Genomic DNA, 23,905 nt, shown 5'->3' with positions numbered 1-23,905 from the left:
GTTATTTATATAAATATGAGTATATGCATTTAATTATATGTGTTATTTGTCAGTCCATGTGTTTCTTTAGGACCTACTCCATCCATCTGGGCTTTAGTCTCAGAGAGGCCTATGCCTAGCCTACACAACCAATTAAAATCTAACAGCTTTTATTTATAGCGATGGTGTCAGATGTTAAATTCCAGTGTCTCTCCATACTGTATTTTACTTAAATTATTTTGAGGTAGATCTATTTTTCCCCTTAATCCCTTATGATTATTTTCTGTCCATCTTGTGGATACCTGACTCTTCCTTTTGATTTTGGTTTTATGCTGTCTGCTGTTTTCATTGATGACCATTAAAGGGAATCTGCCAGCAACTGCCACCTGAGGTGTTGACAGTGTGCTGTAGCTGGCAGTGCCCTAGTGAGCATGTTGCCTTTTGGTAATTTGTCCATGCAGTGGATTATGCTCTACCACTGTAATGAAGAGTCAAAGAGGAGCTGTGGCTCAGCATCGATGCAGTGGATTGTGCTCTCCTATTGTAATAAAGAGTCAAAGAGGACCTGTGGCTCAACGTTTGTGCCACACTCTAGGAGTCCTCACCACTCTTTTCTCTTATTTATGAATAATCAATGCTGCCCGGCCTTCTGGTTGCTCAGATGTCAGTCAGTATCTGCCAATAGAGGACTAATCTGCAGCCAGATGTAGTTGAACCTCCTAGCCTCTGTAACAACTGTGGTCTAGGGGTAAATCATCTGTCTAAAGACCAGAAACAGTTTATTTTCATTGGTTCCGTTCCCCTGATGGAAATTAAATATATATTTTTTTCCCTTTTTCTTATCATTTTATAATTTTTAAAAGTTATTTTTTTTTTTAACCAGGTCAAATTAGTTTAGTTTTTTAATACAATGATGAGAAAAATAATAATAATAAAAAAAAAAACGATGTATTTTTTTAATCTCATCATTAGGACTTGCACTGCATGGACAAATTACCAAAAGGCAACATGCTGACAAAGGGACTGCCAACTACTGAACACTGTCAGCACCTGAGGTAGGGCCCAGGTTAGATATTTCTACCTAACAGTGTAATAAGTGAATTATTCTGCCAAAATAAAATAAATAAACTTAAATTGCAAAAAAAAAAAATCTTGTTTTCTGCCACTGCTGAATCTTTTTGCAATGGTTAGGCCTCCCTCACACCACCGTATGTATTTTGTTGACTGAAAAAATGTGAATCCATAGTCATGATTCGAGAGAGAAAAACAAAAACAAAACCTCTGTATTGAATCTGTATTACATCCAGGAAATGTGCTTAAATAAATAGGAGGATTTCACAACCCAGCGGTTGTTAATAATTCACAAATATGGATAGCATACAGATGGAAGCTGTATGTCAATCTCATTTTTCACAAACCCATTATATTCTATAGGCAAGTAAGGACAGTAGAAGTGCATGTCCTATATTTTTTTTTCAGGTAGGACTTTCTGCAATAAATGGACGGTATGCAAAAGCTCTTAGCAATTAATAGGTTTTATTATGTTTCTTGAAGGGAACCAATCATCTCCCAGATGGAGTGTGACTTGGTCCCAGTGCCATAAGTCATGTTTTTTTTTTTTATTGCAGAAATCAGTAGTATAAGCGATTTTAAGAAACTCTGTAATAGGTTTCATCAGCCAAAAAAGCCTCCTTCTGTACTCAAGAAGCAATCTCCCAGCCTCCCCCCCCCTGACTTCTTATCTGTGCATTATCAGGCAAACACGTCTTCATTACAGAGAAGCCAGTGAAGACGGGTTCTGCTCTCTCCATTGTAAGCCTATGAAGGGGGGAGGGGCTGAGGGAGATGAGGGAGCAGGAAGAGGTGACATGAAGGTCAGCTGTTTGTAGACTCTCTGGGCACCTAAAACGCTAAATTCAGGTGTCAGAAAGGTCAGTGCTTATCTATGAACTTACTGAGAGAAGATTGCAGGGTGTTGTGCTTTGCAGAAATCCTCCGTGCTCAGTCACTCCTAACAGCCCCTCCCCTCTCCATAGCCACATAATGGAGACAGAAATCCTGCTTCATTTGATGTGAGGGGGGAGGCTGGGAGATTGCTTTTTCACTACAGAAGGAAACTCTTTTAGTACATAAAACCTATTACAGAGTTTCTTAAAATCGCTTGTACTGTTGATATTTAATGTTTTCAGAAAAATGGCCTTGAAATGACAGTTACACTTTAAATCTGCCGGACACAGCTCTTCAACTCTGTGTCTGGCATCCACAGGTGAAGCCCTATTCTCAGTCATGTTGAATTGGCAACCTGAGCGCTGGAAACTTAATGCGAAGCCCAACGGTCAGACTGCCTATGAAGCAAAAGTAGCTAGTAGGAGGGTGGAGGCAGCGTCATTAAATGCTGCCCTCTTGTCTTGTTGTTCAGTGCCGAAAGGAGGATTAAGATTTTGAAATTGCTGCCCTGCTAGACATTGACAGATACAGCGTCAGAGATCTTTGCAAAGCAGCTGTAAGGTACTGGGGCAAACTCACTCTCAACTTTCAGGAAGGTGATTGGTTCCCTTTAACCCTTTGAGGACCAAGACCAAAATGACCCAGTGGACCAATTTGTGTGTTATCGTTTTTCCCTCCTCCCCTTCTAAGAGCTCTAGCACTTTAAGTTTTCTATCTATAGGGCCATGTAAGGGCTTGTTTTTTACAGGAGTAGTTGTACTTTGTAACTGCATCTTTCATTCTACCATATTATGTATGATGGAACCCCAAAATTATTATTTATGAAGATATAAATTGTAAAAAAGAATGCAATATGGTAACTTTTTGGGGGTTCCTGTTTCTACGTAATGCACTATATGGTAAAAGCGACATACCATTATTCTATAGGTCAGTCCGAACACAACCATATGCAGGTTTACACATATTTTCTTATGTTATATATTTTTACATAATTTAATTAAATCCTTTTTTGGCAAATAATTATCAATAAAATGGGCCTATTGTGACTATTATTACGGTTTCATTTTTTTCACCTACAGGGCTGTATGGGGTGTCATTTTTTATATATAATGTAACAAAAAATCGGTAATCCTGGCACTTTTTCCCCTCTTTTCGTTTACGCCGTTCGCCGTGATTACGCTTGTTATATTTTAATAGTTTGGACAATTACGCACGCTACGGTATATTATATGTTTATTTATTTTATGTTTTATTTATATAATGGGAAAGGGGGGGCAATTTAAACTTTTAATGTGGGAGGGGCTTTGGAGTGTTTACTTTTTTTTTACACACATTTTGAGTCCCCTTGGGGGACTTTTACATACATTTATAAGATTTTTCACACTGATCATTGCTATGCCATAGGTATAGCATTGATCAGTGCGATAGGCGCTCTGCTGATTAAGTCTACCTGTGGCTGACTTAAAGGAGACCTGTCACCCCCCGTGCCGGGTGACGGGCTCCCGACCCCCAGTTACAGCCCCCTATACTCACCTGATCCCGCCGGGTCCCGCTTCCTGATCCGGTCGGGTCACGGAGATATGATCGCCCGAAGCCCGGCGCGCGCGCTCACAGGAGAGTTCGATGCCCATAGAGAATAAATGGGGAGTCCGATGCTTCTTCATTCTCTATGGGCATCGGACTCTCCTGTGAGTGCGCGCGCCAGGCTTTGGGCGCTCATATCTCCGTGACCCGACCAGATCAGGAAGCGGGACCCGGCGGGATCAGATGAGTATAGGGGACTGTAAAGGGGGTTTCGGGAGCCTGTCACCCTGGCACAGGGGGTGACAGGTCCTCTTTAATTCTCAGAGCGCAGATCGAACCGCACGGAGGCAGGTGAGAGACCTCCTGTGGTCCGTTAAAATGATGAGGACTGGAGTGTGACTGCGGGGGTCCCAATCGTTAAGTGACAGGTAGAGATGAGCAAACCGGCGGAGGTTTGGGTTCGTATGAACCTGAACTCTCAGGCTTCTGATTCCTGCTGTCTGCCCGCTCCGTGGAGAGGGTGGATACAGCCTGAGGACCGCCTGAAAAACTGGGATACAGCCTATGGCTACGGCTGTATCCCAGTTTCCCAGGTGGTCCTCAGGCTGTATCCACCCTCTCCACGGAGCGGGCAGACAGCGGGAATCAGAGGCGGAGAGTTCAGGTTCATACGAACCCGAACGTAGGCCGGTTCGCTCATCTCTATTGACAGGGGACTCCCCCTGTCACTTACACTTGATCGCTGCAGCCTGTCATAAACGGTGAGGGCCGGGCTGCTCACTGCTCCAGGCTCGTCTGGGCACAGACTTCCAGGGCGTACTGGTCCGTCCTTGGTCGTCTAGGGGTTGATTAAAGGGGTTCTCCAGTGAAATTCTTTTTGTTTCAAATCAAGTGGTGTCAGAAAGTGATATAGATCTGTAATTTACTTCTATTAAAAAAAATCTCAAGCCTTTCCATACTTATTAGCTGCTGTATGTCCTGCAGGAAATGTTTTATTTTCAGTCTGACACAGTGCTCTCTGTTGACTTCTCTGGCCAAAACAAGAACTGTCCCGAACAGGAGAGTTTTTCTATGGAGATTCATAGAAAACCAAGACAGAGTTCCCGTCTTGGCTAGGGATGTCAGCAGAGAGCACTGTGTCAGATTGACAATAAAACATTTCCTGTAGGACATACAGCAGCTGATACGTATGGGAAAACATGAGATTTTATAATAGAATAAATTACCACTCTATATAACTTTCTGACACCAGTTGATTTGAACGAAAAAGATTTTAGCTAGACAACACCTTTAATGTTCCATATTATACTTATATAAAAATGCAATTGTGTGAAGGAGACCTTAGGGTTAGAATGAGAGTTAGAGCAACATTTTAAATGGAGTTACAATTGTAGTACAACATCTGGACAATGCCCTGCTAAAACTCATTAGAAGTAACCATATCAACTTATTTTTACCCAGGGCCGGCCTTTGGGGTGTGCGACCTGTGTGCTTGCACAGGGCGCCTCACTCCAGGCCAGCTGGGGGGTACTTTGGCAGACAGAGAGCTGCACTGCACACCTGACTAGAAATAGAAGCTAAATGTGATGTGTGTCTCCCGGGAGTTCCCTTACCCAGATGGCCGCCCGCCCTCCTCCCCAGGCGGACACACAGCACATCTAACTTCTATTTCTAGTTACCTCATGCCAATCCTGAATTGCCCGAACTCACTATGCCAGCAGCCTATAGCAGAATATACCCTCAGAAATCAGCTGCTGCAGACTGGAAAGCAGAGGGTCACATCATCTCCTCTGACAGCAGGCTCACCCCTCCCCCTCTGATCACCAGGTTATCCTGTCCCAATATTCTATCAAGTAAGTCATATGTGTACAGTACATGTGTTTTTATTGTTATGCTGTGTTTAGGTGTTGTATACTAGTTATCTATCTACAGTATCTATCTATCTATCTATCCATCCATCCATCTATCTATCTATCTATGAAATGGATCATTTGCAGCACTCCACTTGAAGTTCAAACAAGTGTCTTTATTCCATCAAACGAGTGAAATTAAAAATTCAGCACAGCAAAAACGAGACGTTTTGGTGAACCAATCGCCATTTTCAAGAGGTTTCGCACAGGGCGCCATTTACCCTAAGGCCGGCCCTGCTTTTACCCCAAGGTTGTGACTAGCTAATATTGTTCTTCTCTGCTGAATTTCTATGAAAAAGGAAAGACCCAATCATTGTGCAGGACTGTAGGAAAGCATCACATTAATCATGGTATGAGACACAAACATTTGCAGATCTACAAGATACAAACTATAGAATATGGTAAGACAATGATTTATCTTCTACATGTATTTATAAGCCCTATACACAGTTATTGTACTTGACAAAGCAGATTCAGCCTCAAACTATTATCTGGGAGAAAATCTAATTAATCATTTCCTAGCCTTCATATTCAGAAACCCTAAGGAGACTCTGATAATGAAGAGAATCACCTCACTTCTTATTTTACCATTATTCTGATCAATAATTTTTAGCGCTGAAGGCCATTGCTGATATTTAATAAGCTACAATACAAAAGAACTAATGTATAATCTTTAAACCTGCTCCTTTCACATTTGATGAATGATGATACGAGTATTTTACTTCCAATAATGTCATTTTGACAAACTATTTTTACACTTTTTGTAAAAAAAAAAAATGTGTGTGCATTTATCAATTCATAAGATTCATATTCCAATCGTAGCTCACAGATATATATTTTAAGGGAGAGGGAATTTTTTAAGAACGGTGTCTTAACCCTTTGAGGACCAGGCCCAAAATGACCCAGTGGACCGCGCAAATTTTGATCTTAGTGTTTTCGTTTTTCCCTCCTCCCCTTCTAAGAGCTCTAGCACTCTCAGTTTTCTATCTACAGACCATGTAATGGCTTGTTATTTACAGGAATAGTTGTACTTTGTAATGGCGTCATTCATTTTACCATAACATGTATGATGGAATTCCAAATATATTATTTATGAAGATATAAATAGGTGAAATCGTAATTAAGAATGCAATATGGTAACGTTTGGGGGGTTCCTGTGTCTACGTAATGCACTATATGGTAACAGCGACATGACACTATTATTCTATAGGTCAGTCCGAACACAACCATATGCAGGTTACACAGATTCTCTAATGTTATATATATATTTTTTTATGAAATCCTTTTTTTTGGCAATTAAATATTAATAAAATGGGCCTATTGTGATGCTTATAACGGTTTTATTTTTTCACCTACGGGGCTGTATGGGGTGTCATTGTTTCCGACATGATCTCTAGTTTTTATTAATACCATAGTTGTGAAGATCGGACGTTTTGATCACTTTTTATAGATTTTTTTAAATATATAATGTAACATAAAATCGGTAATCTGCGCACTTTTTACCCTCTTTTCGTGTACGGCGTTCACCGATTACTATGATGCTTGTTATATTTTAATAGATCAGACAATTACGCACGCTGCGGTATATTATATGTTTATCTATTTATTTATTTTTATATGTTTTATTTATATAATGGGAAAGGGGGGTGATTTAGACTTTTATTGGGGGAGGGGTTTTGGGGTAGTGTGTTAGTGTTTTGAACTTTTTTTTTTTTTACACTTTTGAAGTCCCTTTGGGGGACTTCTACATTCACTACTTGGATTTCTACACTGATGATTGCTATGCCATAGGCATAGCATTGATCAGTGTTATCGGCGATCTGCTAATTGAGCCTGCTGCTGTGCAGGCTTAGTGCAGCAGATCGCCGATCGGACCGCACAGAGGCAGGAGGCAGAGACCTCCGGCAGTCCGTTTCAACGATCGGGACCCCCGCAGTCACACTGCGGGGGTCCCGATCGGTAAGTGACAGGGGACTCCCCCTGTCACTTACACTTAAACGCCGGGGTTAAAAGGGGTTAATGACACGCGGCAGCGCGATCGCTGCAGCATGTCATTACTGGTGAGGTCCCGGCTGCTGATTGCAGCCGGCCCCCACCTGCTATGAAGCGCGCTCCGCTCCGGAGCACTCTTCATAGCGGGAGAAACACCCAGGACGTAAGGTTACGTCATGGGTCGTCTGGGGACAGACTTCCATGACGTAACCCTACGTCCAGGGTCGTCTAGGGGTTAAAGAGGATGTACCATCAGGTACACGCTCTTTAAAATCACACATGTATTGGACGGCGCTGGTACGGGGAAGCCGGTGCCGCTGTCCATTTTTTGAACCGTGGCCCTGTTCCGCCGTAAAGCACCACTCTATTCATGTTTACTGGGACATGGTGAAGCACTGGAGGCGGGAGGAGGAAACCCCCACCCCTCCATGACACCACTCCATTAGAATCAATGAAGCCATGCCTGCGCCGTTTGATTCCAGGGTGGTTTTAAAGAGAGTGTACCTGATGGTAAATCCTCTTTAAGGCCCTATTACATGGCCCGATGGTGAGGGGCAAGTGAGCGCCAACATGTCAGATTTGACACTTGCTCCCGGCGCTGACAGCGAACAGGTAATAGCAGGCGAGCGGGGGGAAGGGGGGGGAGAGGCAGGGGGAGAATAGGGAGCCCATAGAAGATAGTGGCAGTCAGCTGCCACCGCTCCTGTAGCATGGAGTGGCGGCCAGCAAACCGTCATCATTCAAAAAATTTTTAATATGTTAAAGGACAAGGATGAGCTGTTTCTGATCATTGCCTTTTAACAGTAGTTATTACAACAAGCAATTATTGGTCATAAGTTACGGACGATAATCGTTTGGTGTAATAGGGCCTTTACTCATCTATAATTTCCCAGTGTGTATGCAAAAATTTGCAAACTTGCCGCAATTGGTAAAAAGTTATGGATTAACTACACAGAGGATGTTTATTCAGGTTTTTCTTTTTTTTTTTACTTTGTTGGAAATGATAGACACAGCACAAAATATGTTTGTTTTAATAAGTGAACGCTAACCATTAAAAATACATAAAACAAATGGAAATAAATAATTTTAATGAATGACATATGTTATCTAGATTAAGTAGAGGAAAATCATACTGGCCCAGATTTATATTTGCAAATGTCTTACATGGCTTGCACCACATATCTTGAGTTTTAGACAATTTTCGGATGTTTTTTTATTTTTTATTTTTCTTAATAAGTCTGACAAAAGGAGTTTGGTTTAGATTAAAAATTATGAAATCATTTTGTATTTCTAAATGAATAACAGAACAAGCTTAAATCCAAATGACTTTTATGGTTAAAAGAGAGTTTTTGCAGACCTTAACAAGATGTGATATTGGCAAGTAAAAGGAAATATGGGCCTATCAAGAAAGCTGTTATTAAAAACTACTATTAAAACAATAGAAATATTATATAACTCATTTAAACAAACACTCTATTCTTCTTTCTCCTGGCATTAGCATAGTGAGTAGAGATTAGTCAAATTACAGTAAGTGAGGGTATGTACACACAGTAAGAGACCGGTCTCTAAAAAGATGATCCTGGCGGGTACTGTAGTGCACGCCTGCATCAGAACTCTCCACTGCACATTATAATGTGCACTGACTGGGTTTTCTGCAGCAGCTATTCACTGAATAGCGGCCACAGAAAACTGACATGTCAGTTTTCTACGACACCACAAGAAATTCCGGCTGAAGCGTATACTATGGGGGGCATTTATTAAGTCCGGCGTTTTTTACGCCGGACTTAAAAATGCCCCCGCAGCTCCGGCGCTACGGAGATTTCTGTGGAGGCGGACTGCCTCTACATAAATCCTGTTTGCGCCGGTGCGCACCGCCGAAAACCTACGCCAGCTGAGGACTGGAGTAGGTTTTCGGCGTATATTTGGGCGGAACGGATGGTAAATCGCGCGGACTCTGAGTCCGCGCCCTCCATTCCACCCACTACACGCCCCCTTTCCGCCCCCCTGGCGTACTCGGCGGAAAGTGCCGATTTGCGAATATTTTATTCGCAGATCGTCCATTTGCGTATCAAAAAATATGCAAATCGGCACTTTCCGCAGAAAATCATCCGTTCGCAGGATGATACATGTGGCCCTATGTGTATACACTCCGGCTGGGATCCCATAGAAAGCAAGGCTGCTTGGGTTTGTGCAAACACAAACATACTGTAAGTTTGCTCTTCTCTAATCATGAAGGTAAACAGCTCTCTCTTCCCCCTTTTACTGACATGCTTTGTATTCATATTCTTTTCACACAGTGTTTTCTGTGTTGACCGAAAGTCAATTTCTCTATACGACTCTGAGACTCCCGTATAGACTCTTATAGATTTACAGAGAGTAAGTGTTGACACAGCAAGCACAGGTTGCCCGAAGAGAATAAGCACATTTCGCCGAACATTGATAATATAGAGGTGCATGGCAGGCCAGAAGAGAATGCACCCATTGAAAGGGTTTTCCAGGAAAAAATTAAATGGAAAACACAGTATCAGCAAGACAGACATTGATAGGCAGGGTGCAAACCACCGGCACCCACACCAATTAGTTGTTCGGTGCCCGCACTGCACCGTGAACAGAATTTGTCTCTGTTCACTATGTAGTGGTGGTGAACTGTAATTACAGCTCCACTTGTATTTACCTGGGGACTGGAGCTGCGGTTACACATCGCCACCACTGTCCAGGGAATGGAGACAAACAGCTGATCATCACGGGTGTCTGCACCACTGGCGATCTGTATTCTGTGGTTAGCTCATTAGTGTGCCAGTAAAACAACTTTTACTAAACAGTCAATGAATAAGTATACATAGAAACGTACACTCTTCTAATTTTGTTACTAGAAAAAAGCATCTGAAATGATGAAGTTTAGTTTTATTTTGGTTTCTTCGAAACAGAGCAAAGGGTGTTAAAGTTATAGCTTTTGCTTGGGGCCCAGTAGCTTCAAGCTACCTTCTACTTAGCACATGTCATTGTAACCAGGAGGTCTTGCAGGCCCGAGGCATAAAAGTGACCATTAAACCTTCTAAGAATATGTTACTAAAAAGGCAAGTTCTTGAGGTCCTAAGTTTAGCCTTCGTAAACTTCTAAAAAACAACGTATATCTATCCACTAAATCAGCTCACACATTAAAAACCGTTTACTTTTCACAGAGTCTGAAAAAATATAGCTCAGTGTCATGGATCCCTGTGTTGTGTATGGGTCTGTAAACATTACCCAAGCTTGGCAGAAGATAATAAACAGGAGACTGAGTTCACAATAAACAATACTAAAGTTACCCTCAACTTTATAGTGCATCAAAAGACACGATGAAGCAAGAGATCGGACAAAGAGTTCATCACACCATTTACTGGCAGGGTTTATAGCCAACGCAAGCCCCCAGAAATGTAAGGAAATAATGTACTGAAGAACGATGAGTTTTTACATGATATTATTTCTACAGGTAAAAAAAACATTCTCATTAAAGTGAAAATAAATAATAATAATAATAATAATAATAATAATAAGAAGAAGAAGAAGAAGAAGAAGAAAAAGAAGAAGATTTATCTATATAGGGCCAACAAATGCCACAAATTCATAAACAATCAGATATTACAGAACTAGGCTATGTTCACATGTAGTATGAGACCGTCCTTTCCATAACTCAGCCGAATCACGGAACGGCCTGTCTCAGAAAAGATCATCTCGACCGATACTGCAGTACCTGCCAGATGATCTTTGTGCGCCCACATCAGAATTCCCCACTACACACTATGGAGCCTGCAGCCAGAGCGGCTCGCTCCATAGTGTGCACTGACAGTGTTTTCTGCGGCCGCTATTCAATGAAAGTTTTATACGGTGCCACTAGGGATCCCGTCTGGAGTGTATACAACGGCCGTGATTAGTACGGAACTTACGTTGTGTGAACATGGCCTTGAACAAGAGGAATGTTTTATGTTAAATGTTTTATTTAAATTTGTTAAGATTCGATTCATAAATATTAACAAATATGACCCTAAATTCGCACCTCGTGGAACAAATTTCCGTCTGCTTTGCTCATCTCTAATATATATATATATATATATATATATATATATTGTTATTTTTTTCCCCTTGTTGTGAACAATATATTGATGCTAAGTAAAAAATTATTTACAATTCTTCTGTATTATTTCTCAGTGTTGTAGCTCCATATCTGAGGTTCTAGAATCTATTCTTATTTATCATTTTATTCATGAACGCATTTGTGTCACAGTAAATGCCCCACTGGTCACACCGTTCAGACACAGCATTATCTTATTTACACAACACATTATGTAAATGCTGCTCATTACGGGCATCGTCTGGAAATCAAACAAATGGCTCCTAGCTCATAAATGACCACCAACTGCTCTCTCCTCCACGTGAGATTGGCAGCATATTTACAATGACATTTTAAAACTGCCACGAATAAAACTACGCAAGCTGTTCATACCATATCCCCACATAAAATGTAATTGATGCAAACATTACCTTTCTTATCTCCTGCAAAAGGGCAGGGATGCTATATAGCAATGACAGATGAAATGGACTTAGCCGGTATTGAAGGGATTTCTAAAGGACAAGTAAATGGATGAATTGACATATGACTGTGTTATTAGACTAATAAACACTGTTTTCAAACAATTTTCCAGCAGCGGCATACAAGGCTGCCAATAGTTCTGCTGAAAATAAAAAATGGACATAAAGTATTGATAGCTGTCTCTTTCCAGCTCTAGAGTCATGGCTTCTGACCCGACGGGAGCACATTTCATGGTTTCTATGTATACACACTCTAAAAGCATCCTGATTGTTTAACTCACTTCTTATGACTCTGGCCCTATGTGCATGCCTGTGCGCATGAGATGGGAATTTAGATGGTAAGATCCTGTGATGAAGGAATGAATGTCAGTGTCTCCATCACACAAGATTTTATTAGTGGACGGTCTTGTTCAGCTTCACACACAGCTAAGAGGAAGTAAATAGAGAAAGGTATTGGAGCATTGCTTTAGTTATGGGTGCCTTCACACCTACCGACTCGCAGCGTTAATAACGCTGCGAGTCGGCTAGGTCCTGGCAGATCACTGTCAGTACATACACGTAGCGGTCTGAACGACCGCTGCGTGTATGTAAATCTGCCGGCCGCTTAACCCCTTCTGATGCCGGCCGCCTCTCGCTCCGCTCTGTAACATACCTCCTCGCTCCACGGGGTTCCCGGCGTCCTGCTCTCCCGCCCGGCCAATCAGTGGCTGCCGCAGGGCAACACAGGTCTGCCAGGACCTAGCCGACTTGCAGCGTTATTAACGCTGCGAGTCGGTAGGTGTGAAGGCACCCTAAAGATTTTTTTTCGGGATAAAATATATAATTTTACAGATTGTTTCAGTTTTTAATAGATTTATTTTTGATACAGCGAGTTGCAAGTAGGCTAAAGCTGTGCTTCAAATTTTGCTCCCATGGTTACTGTGTGTATGGTCTGTCGAAAAAAAAAAAAAAAACAGTTCAGGCGTGGGGGTGCGGGAACATAGTAAAGAATGTATACTTACCTGTCCCCATGCCCCCCGCACGAGTGTTAATAGTTTACTCTTATCAACACAAAGTGAATAAAAAGAAGGTAAATCCTAATGTAATAGGGACAGGAAGACACAAGGACAGATGAGCCCTGGCACTGGCACCTGCCCCTCTGTCCCTACCTACTTGCCTCAGATGTTCTAAGCAGCAACAGACAACTGGATGGCAGTCCCTGATCTTACAAACATACAACACAGAACACAACAAGACAATATACAACACAATAAAGAGAGAGTCAGAAGTTTAAGTCAAAAAACAAACGAGCAGCCAAATTCAAAATCGTGTGCAAGGGGTAGTCAAACTGTCAATAGCCGAAGTCAGGTAACCGAAATACAAATGCAGGAAAACACTAGGTCAATATACACTAGTAAACTAGGCACTATCGCAGGCAAGAACTGAGGCGGAGGGGAAGATTTTTATGACACCTGGAGTCCCAGCCGCAGAAGCGATAAATGATTTTCTTGTTTTGTTTATTTAAATATTAAAGAAAATAATAATAATAATAATAATAATAATAAATAGAAGCTGAAACCTTTTGCCTGTATTCCCAGTAATTTTAGGGTATATTTTTTAGTCTTACAAATAGATAAAAGTTTTAGCCATTCTATCTCCCATGTATTCCATTCTTTGAGTCAGTTGTTTCAAACCTTGTTTACTGTGTAGTGGTGGAATCATGGAAATGCAGCTAAGCTCCTGCTCAAGTAAATGGGAGTTGAGCTCTAATTACCAGGTTTGGCCACTACAAAGGCAACCATTTGTTTCCCTGTTCACGGTGTAGTGCAGCCACTGAACAATTGATCCTTGGGGGTTTCAGCACCCAACCACCCCCCACCCCATCAGTGAGTGATGACCTATACTGATGGTGCATTTACACAGGCAGATTTATCTCACAGTTTTTGGAAGCCAAAGCCAGGAATGGATTTGAAAAGAAGAGAAATCTCAGTCTTTTCTTTATGACCCGTTCCCTGTTCATAGTCTGTTCCTGGCTTTGGCTTAAAAAATCTGTCAGATAAATCTGTCTGTGTAAACGCACCATCAGGATAGCTCATCAGTCAATTTTGCTTTGAAACCCCCTTTAAAATGAACTACAAGAAATATGATAAATGTTTAATACGATTTTTTCTTTTTTGCAATGAGTTTTAGGGCCATAAAATTACAGTTGTGAAATTTTCCTGAACTGACAGTCACCAGCCACTTTTTCATATATATAATTTTTGCTTTACAGCTCCAGATCCTGCTTGTGAATAATGACCAGCGAACATGTTCATAAATGTTCGTACAAACATGACGCTAATTATTGTCATAATGTTAATTTTTGAACATATGCAAACATGCGAACATTTATCTTGCGATGTTCGCAACAGCACAAAACAATTTACGCTTTGCACTCAATAATCTGTACCCATGTGCGTAACTCTAGACCGTAACGTACACAACAGTGTAATTTACACTTTACGCCTAATATTTACGCATCTGCGTAGGCCGAAACGTACGCTTCTACTGTACGTTCGTTATTTGTTTGTGAATATTCGGCCAACATAAATTGATCAGGATAACTTTTTTATGCTCGTGTTCAGGTTCCAAACCGAAGAATATATATACCCATAAATTGGTTTTCACTCTTACTCATGTTAAAGTTGCTGCAATGATGTCACATATATTATTGACATAATAGTAAAGCCAATCACTGTTCTCAATGGTCTCATTGTCCACTTACAGTATGCATCTATTTTGGGTAAATTTTACATTTTTCTGTGACTATTTTACTGGATATTGGAAACTGTTTACCAAGTATGCGGCATACACTTCAAAAACACACAATAATGTTTCTCCAGACAAGCGTTTCCTTTTCTTCCCTGTATATCTTTTAGCTTTCTTGAAAGAAGATCACTTGCGAGTCTGGTCTTGCCTTTCAAAGTATGTGAAGTACTGCAGGAAAGGAAACCAATCCAAAATGACAGCCTAGACAAAGGAGCGACATTTACACACTATCACAAGAAAGCGAATCATCCGCTGAGCTGACAGGAGACCAAAAGCACATCTTCACATTTTACATTGGCGAGTCAGGCATTGTATTTCTTAATATCTTCAAAGGCTGTGATACGGCGCTGTATCCTAATGGATGTAAAAAATGTCAAGCAGAAAGCAACAAGAAACAGATGTGTGTATCCATCTTAACCTCTGTCTCTGTCTCAAGCATGAAAGCTTCTCACATCAGCCCAGTAATTGAATTTCAAGGATGTCTTGGTATGGCGGCTGTTACTCGGTTGTCCCAATTTCTCACTTGGCTCGGAGGTTTTCTGTTTATACCAATGTTGTTGTTTTATGTCTATGACTGGGAGAAGATGGGTTGAAGCCTGGTCAGCACAAGAAAGGATTTTATTATACATCCAGTTAATGACACACATCAAAGGAAGTTACTTTCATGGTATTGCTGGACAACATGAAACTTTAAGGAGCTTTAGTCACCATAAGATTCCTTTTGTTTATATATGATTATTTTAAGATATATCTTGCTCTATGTGCACTGTCATTCTTTTTTTTTTTCATACCTTACTTTATTATTGATTTCTTGGTGCTTGGTCCAGTGAACAATGTTTTTTATCCTTGGTGGTTTGTACTAACTAGACAGGCCCTGCCCTTCCGCGACATCATTGGTGTCTAGGTTCCGCCCTCTTGGTAGCCATCAGAAGGGGCTGACCTAAAGAGGGGTAGAGCCTAGACCTCTAGGCCGCCACTTTCTTATGGCCATCAAGGGGGTGGGGTCTAGACGCCAGAGGAGCGGGTGAGGCTAAGTGATGCTGTAGACATGAAGCCCCTCCCAGATGGTGCAAGCCACCAACTATAATTAGCATCTTTCACTGGACCAAGCACCAAGAAATCTATAATAAAATATGGTATGAAAACTACAGAATGTAGTCATCATACAGAAAGGGGGTTACAGTATCACTTTAAAATTTCAAACAGCATTTTGTCCTTTTTACATCTGCCGTCGATCCCATGATACATCTGTACAGCCTCACAAAGGCATCTTAAGCCAGCAGCATTACTCCCAGCATAATAATTCTCATCTATATTTTAATAAGCTAAAAGACAATGATTATACAGTCAAGGAGGCAGGGCTGTTATCAAATCCATTATTCCTGTATGGCATAGGCTGCATTATCATTATCAATAACAGATGGGTTTATTCTCACCCCCTGTAGGGTGGTTAGGTGGAACAGCCCATGCAGCTTTGTCATATAGTAAGTTTTTCTGACTGAAATGGTGACCCTCATTGAGGGATCATAAACATGTGTAATTTCAGAAGGGGTCCCCATGAGTTCACATGACCCAAAAGAAGGAAGGTATTTTACCAATTCTGAGTGAGAAAGAAACATATATATGAATCTGTGATACTTTTTTTGATCCGTCACTCCGTTCCTACGCACGGCGTATGTCCTTTCCCAAGCACTGGCTGGCATGAAGCATATGAGCCCGCCACCAGTGTGTCAAAATCCACTAGAATCAATGGAGCCGTGTCACAAAGGGGAGGTAGATCGTCAAACTGAGGGCTGGCTGTCCCACCTCTAATGCTTCATACTCGGTGCCAACTGACAGTTGTCCTGACAGTTGTCATATTTACCTCCCTAAAAGGTTAGCTGTGAATAGTGTACCACAAGCTCTTTATGGAAGTTTAAGTGACTCTTAAACTACCAATTCATCCCACCACACCACTAGTACCATCCATTTGAAGAAAGTAAATCCTTACCGGTCATGTCTTGTTTAGAGCAAAAGATAATCTTTTAATCTGCTGCACTGTGTCAATCTAGTGTTGCCTAGAGTGTCTGTGCCCCAGGTTTGCAATGCCTCTCCTTCCTTCCTCCTCACCCTCCTCATCATTAGGAACACCCCCAAGCAGGATTTTTCCTATTCATCACTTGTCTTAACAGTGCATCTGTGCTGTGCTGAATCCTGCTCAGGGGTGTTCCTAATGATGAGAAGGGTGGGAGAAAGGAAGGAGAGGCATTGCAGACCTTGGGCACAGACACTCTTGGCCACACCAGTATGACACAGCGTTACAGATTAAAAGATCCTTTTTTGCTCTAAGCAAGGCACCGGGCACATTTTAAAAGACACGACCGGTAAGGATTTACTCTTATCAAACAGATGGTACTAGCGGATTGGTGGGTGGGTTAGTGGATACAGATTTGCCTTAAGAAATTCTGGATATGTAAACTTACTAACGTAGCAAATTATAAGTAAGCTGTGAATGTGAATAAACAGGAGATTTGGCTTGATCTTAGTAAAAGATAAGTTTACCAATGCATCTGAAAGGTTACAGAATCTTATATGTAAATTTTAAATATATGTAAACTCTAAAATGATGTTGAAAATATTTAATAGCACATTTAAACTGTAGTCTTATGCTTCTCTTTACAGCATGTGAGAGTAAAGTGCCTGAAAATGAAGGAGCCGTTCGACTTATAATGTATTTATGCATGGATTCAATCTGAATATTTGTATAAATATGACATAAGGGAGTTTTAAAAAAATGTTTTATTTATAGTCCTAGGGTTCCAGATCTCGGTTGAATCCAACTGCTCTATCTAGGAAGACTGTGCTGAATAAAGGATTGTATACTTCTGAGCATAGCATGGTGTCAGATACTGGAAGAGGTGAGGAAAGGCACATTTAGGCTATGTTCACCTGACGGGATTGTGTGTTCATCATTGCCACCGGCTGACAAAAAGCCATCCGTTATTTGCTGATGATGGCTAGCTATAATGATCATGATCACGACGGCAAAAAAAAGTGAATTGTGTGAACTTAGCCTAACACTGCGAGTCTGTAACTGCCCTATGATCAAAAAAGTAGGGATGCCACTTAGCAGTAAGCAATGTAGTATATAGGATCTCAAGCAGGTGAATTTTGTGCCTAATGCAAAGGAAAGGCCCCTGTTATTTTTTACCATGTAATGTCTACATATAAAATTCTTTAGTCCTCAAAACCACAACAGCCCTATCTTACCAATTGATTGATTTCATGTACAGGTCGCGGTCATATACTGATCTGGCCAAGGTTTAGGCAATAATATATTAATTTAATAAAAAACGCATGATAGAGATATTCATCAAATAAAAGTAATATTTAGAAATAAAAAATAGAAAAAAACGCATTCAAAGAGTTATCATCAAGATGGGAATCAAGATGGGAATCAACACATGGGACATTAAATAGATGCACATATGAATTAAAATTCGATACACAAATAAAGAATCAATTAAAAATCAAATACGTCTCTGTGTAATGAGCGGTACCGCTGGGTGCTGGCCGGTTGCAAGATTGTATTGCTTATGCCTTTAGTTGTAAGCCACTAGTTCCACTCTAGTTTCAATACAGTTTAGAGGTTGACCTTGGATTTGTAGTCCTTCCAGGTACATATGTAGACTTGGACTTGTAGTCTTTCTAGGTACGTGATATACAGATATCTTTTAGACTAGTAGTCCTCCTGAGTTCTCAATACGTGATCTGCTTTGTTAGATCACTTCATTTAAATCACTTCACTGTGTGTGTCTCTCAGTTATAATATAAGTTGATGTAGTTTGTATAAAGATTAGTTGATACTTAATGGTACTTTAGAAAAAAATTTAATTGATTCTTTATTTGTGTATCAAATTTAAATTCATATGTGCATCTATTTATTGTCCCATGTGTTGATTCCCATCTTGATGATAACTCTATGAATGCGTTTTTTTCTATTGTTTATTTCTAAATATTACTTTTATTTGATGAATATCTCTATCATGCGTTTTTTATTAAATTCATATATTATTGCCTAAACCTTGGCCAGATCAGTATATGACCGCGACCTGTACATGAAATCATTCAATTGGTAAGATAGGGCTGTTGTGGTTTTGAGGACTAAAGAATTTTATTTACTACTGTTTCCTCCACCCGCTTATCTCTAGGTAAGGGCATTTTTAGTTTAACCTCGACCTATTCAGTGATAATTGGGAGCTGCACCAATATATTACCCTCTCTAATGTCTACATATACTGTGCCTCCTGCTGGACACTAAAGGTATATACACCCAGTTTGTGACATGACATCACTAGAGATGAGCGAATCGGGTTAGAGTCGATCCGAACCCAAACATTCGGTATTTGATTAGCTGGGGCTGCTGAACTTGGATAAAGCTCTAAGGTTGTCTGGAAAACATGGATACAGCCAATGACTATATCCATGATTTCCACATAGCCTTAGGGCTTTATCCAAGTTCAGCAGCCACCGCTATTTAAATGCCGAAAGTTCGGGTTCGGATCGACTCTAGCATGCTCAAGGTTCACTCATCTCTAGACATCACCTTTTTTGTTTTTTGGAGAAATTGAAGCCTCTGTGAACTACTAAATTGAGGGAAATAGCACTATATGCGCATTTCCCATAATTAGTGTACATTAGGAATTTGTCTAATTTGGCTTAGGAAATAACATATTAAAAAATAGATTTTGGCTGGAGTTCTCCTTTAGGGGGAGAAAGAATAAATATAGGTAAACAGCAAATACCTATTGCCAAACATTTATTCCAGCTGTTCCAACTTACCAGGCTGCAGTGACATTCCATTAAAAATGGGAAACTGACCTTTATAGAAGCTTTAGGAAGCAAGATAGTACTTTATGATAAAATAATCCTTAAATATTGCAGTTCTCATTTTGGCCACTAGGCTTTAAACTAAGCTGAGACTTTCTGTCCTGTCTGTGATAATAACTAGAGGGTTTTTCATAAAGTATTAGGCCATGTTCACATGGCTTAAGACACCGGCCATTCCGTCACCCGGCCGGATCATCCTGGCCAGTACTGCAGTGCTGGTCGAATGATCTTCATGCCACTGAATAGAGATGATCGAACATCGGAAAATCTTAGGTTCTATCGAACTCGAACCTTGTCGAACCTTCCGCATTTGATTCCCGATGCCTTCCCGGTCCGTGGGGAAGGAGGAGACAGCCCGGGTACCGTCTAGAATTTCGGGATTTAGCCTAGGTAACAGGTTGAATCCTAGTATTCCAGGCGGTATCCGGGCTGTATCCTTCTTCCCCATAGACCGGAAAGAGTAAACAAAGTGGAGGGACTGTGGTGAAACTGCTATAATATGTTTAATAAATTTATGCTATAAAAAGTAAGTATGTACATTAAACACAAACAAGTGTCCATGGACCGGAAAGGCATCGGGAATCAAATGCGGAAGGTTCGACAAGGTTTGAGTTCGATAGAACCTAAGATTTTCCGATGTTCGATCATCTCTACCACTGAATTCGAATGCGGGTGCATCAGTGTGCCCCTACATGCCAGAGCTGCACGCTCCATTGTGTGAACTGACAGGTTCTCTGCGGCTGCTATTCAATGAATAGTGGGTGCAGAAAACTGACATGTCAGTTTTTTGCAGCCCCGCTTGGGATCCCAACTATGTGTATACACTGTGACCGGGATTCCCTCAGCTGAAACACAACATAAGTTCAGTAGTATTCACGGCCATTGTTCCTGATTTTTAACAATGGGCGTCATTATTACTGAAATTACGTTGTGTGAACATAGCTTTACACATGACCCTAGAAAATAGCAATGATCAAAGAAAATGTTCAAAGCTCAGACTCCCCCTCCCTGTTGAATGACAGGTCAGAGGATACCTTATATGTATACAAATGGGCCCCATACAAAATAGGGTCTGGAGTTCACTGTGCCTACACTATGGCCATAAGCCTTGTATTGTTACTTTATGCTAGTAAATAAGGTAAATGGCTCCCCCATAAAAATGTAAACATTAATAAATAGAGGGGGGGAGGGGACCAGATAAAAAAAACAACAACATGTTTTTGTATCTGAATCTAATAAGTAAAATCTAATCACTAACAAAATATATTTTCCAAATACTGTTCATCACTTACTATATGTACTCCCCGTGCTCCTATCCCTGCTATCAAATACTATAATTGCTGCCAGGAGGTGCCTAATCCGACAGTTCCCGGCAGCTACTTGGCTTATGGTTTCTGTAAATTGAAAATCTTCATTGTTGGTTGGAATGCATCAATAGCTAGGGAATATAATCAGCTGTGTACATTAAAGGAACCCTAACTGGGACCTGGCAACCATAATCCTTTCTTCAATTAAGGTAAGAAGTACAAGTTTTCATGAAACAATAGTGTGACATTGCAGGAAAGTCTTACACAAGTTGAAAGTCATGCACACATTGCAAAAGCACTGGGTGGCCACACATATACACATACATTCCCTAATCAACTATCAGCAAAAATATATTAACCCCTTCATGACCAAGGTCATTGGGGCCAGGATGTCGGGGTCAAATTAATGCAATGTTCCTCCCCTCCTTCTAAGAGCCATAGAGCCTAAGAGCTTTCATTTTTCCACCAACAGGGCTGGTTGGGGTGTTATTTTTTGCGCCATGATCTCTAGTTTTTATTAGTATCATAATGGTGTAAGAGAAAAATTTGGATCACTTTTTATAAAAAATTTTTCCTGATAATTTAAAAAAATCTGCAATCCTGTTTTTTTATTTTCATATGTATTTTTTATTTATTTTTTAGTTATATTTTAATAAATCGGACTATTCCGCAAAATGTAATGTTTCTTTATTATTATTTTTTTTTACATATTTTTATTTTTATAATGGGCACAGAGTTATTTTTTAATACTTTTAAAAACTTTTATTTATTTACACTTTTTTTTACACTTATATTTTATTTTACTGTAAACATGCAATCATTAGATTGCATATACTGATCTATGCTTTGCCATAGCTTAGCTCAGTGTTATCAGCAATCTGTGCATAGAACCTGCCTGAGAGCAGACTTTATGCACAGATGAATGATCTGATAGGACGGAGGTAAGTGGCTTAACCCCGCCTATCAGTACAAACGATCGGGAAGCCATGCTTCGGGGGTCCTGATCAGTCAGTGACAGGTACTTAACCTGTCACTGACTTCCTCAAATGCTGCGATCACTATAGATTGTGGTGTTTAAGGGGTTAATGACAGGCAGATGTGGGATCGCGGCTGCCTGTCATTATCATTGACCCTGGACACACTGATGTGTACGGGACCGCTCTCACTGCAGCAGTCTCATACACATCAAAAGCCCCTGAATTCAGGAATGTTTATATACGCTTCTACTGTACGGGGCATCGGCAGCAGAAATGTATATAAACATATTGTGGATATGATGTATCTCACATATTGTATTGTGGATGTATATAATTTTATTTTATTTTAATTCATTTTTTTCTAAACTAGTCATCCCATGACCCACCTTTTAAACTATATTGAGTCATAAGGAACAGAAAGGGAAGACGGATCTGTATAAGTGTCAGTATGTCCTGGTTATAAAGCTCAATATATAATTTAGAAATTCCGCCTCATCAACTTAAGAAGCTAAGCCATTCTCCAGGCATGCCTCCCCAATTTGGCTATTAATACTTTATGGCCCATATTTCCCCTGTCATGTAATCTGTTAAAAACCCTTGCATTCGGAAACTCTAGTAAACGTATTGTGCTTTGATAATGAATGGCCGTGTTAAGCGCTATAAATGAATGTGCTGACAGGTGCCAGAATGGCATCACAATGCCAAGGACCTTTCTGATCTGCATTTATTACTATTCAGATTTTTTTTACTTTCACTTCTCTATTGTAAAGCACACATAGTAACATTTTTCATTTTCAGATGCTTTTTAATTTGTTGATAAAAATCCTCTGAGATTTAGAGAATTACAGAAAAGCTCTTTTCATTTCAATATGATCTTTAAAGCCTAACATTTATTTATTGAAAAATGACTTATTCTAACGGCAACTTGTGTCTATAAGGTTACCTGCGTAAGCTGCAGATTTTCAATTTAATAACACAGGTTTTAATTATGAAATTTATCCTGCTAAATACATTCTTCAACACAGAACCCCAAAATATCTTGTGGTATCCTTATCTTATGCTATCAGATGTCCTGATTCTACTAGACAGCACCTCTGGGACAGGTGGGTGTATGAGAAATTGGCTGAGTAGGCAACTCCATGGGGGCCATTTATGAAAGCTGCGGGCTGGGCGTATGCCAGTGAGAATGCACTGATTCTTCCCTTCTCCCAGGTGTACTTCTGACTCCTGCTGTATACCTCAGTCGCCCGAAAGAGGGGGGGGGGGGGATGCGGGCAGAGCCTCCTCCCACATTTGATTTACCATAATGCAGGCAGGTGTAAATCCTGGCAGAAATTTACACCTGCTAAGGAGCAGGTGTAGATTTCTGAACCTGCTGTATGGCAGGTGCAGATCAGGCCAAATTCACTAAGAGGCATGCACCTCTTAGTGAATCTGGAAGGGTAATTTGGGGCGGGGCCTTATTTAAGACCAGCATACTCGCATATCATAACTGTCCCCCCATGTGTAAACCCCTGACTTAAGAAGTACATAGTGGGGCAAGGGCCTTGTGAGGATGGTGGCAATAAGGGAGTAAGGATGGTGTGTAGAGTTTTTTTATATATATATATATATATATATATATATATAAGGCTTTATTTTAAAAAAAAATGTGTTCCCCAAAACTTCCCTTTAAATACATCCCTATCACGTGGAAAGATGGACTACTCAGGCTCTCTTGCCCCCATCCATAATAAAATTCAGGACACTGTGCTGGACAGATCCCATCAGCACTCAAAGCACATATACCATGTAGCAAAAACCGCACCATCCTTGTCCTCTGAATGTATATGGTATTACAATTCAGCTTCATTCACTTCAATAGAACTGAGCTGCAAAACCACAATCAAACTGGAGGCAAGAGACATATTTTTGTAGGCCGGGATAACACCTTGAACTTTCATTTCATTTATACACTCCGGCCAGGATTCCCTCTAGCTGCAGCACAGTTGCAAGTCAGCAACAACAGCCGTGATTAATAGAGATAAGCGAATAGTGAAATATT

This window comes from Dendropsophus ebraccatus, chromosome 12 (assembly GCF_027789765.1).
Source record: "Dendropsophus ebraccatus isolate aDenEbr1 chromosome 12, aDenEbr1.pat, whole genome shotgun sequence".
In the NCBI taxonomy this organism is placed as follows: domain Eukaryota; kingdom Metazoa; phylum Chordata; class Amphibia; order Anura; family Hylidae; genus Dendropsophus; species Dendropsophus ebraccatus.
Note: the sequence above shows the minus strand (reverse complement) of the source record.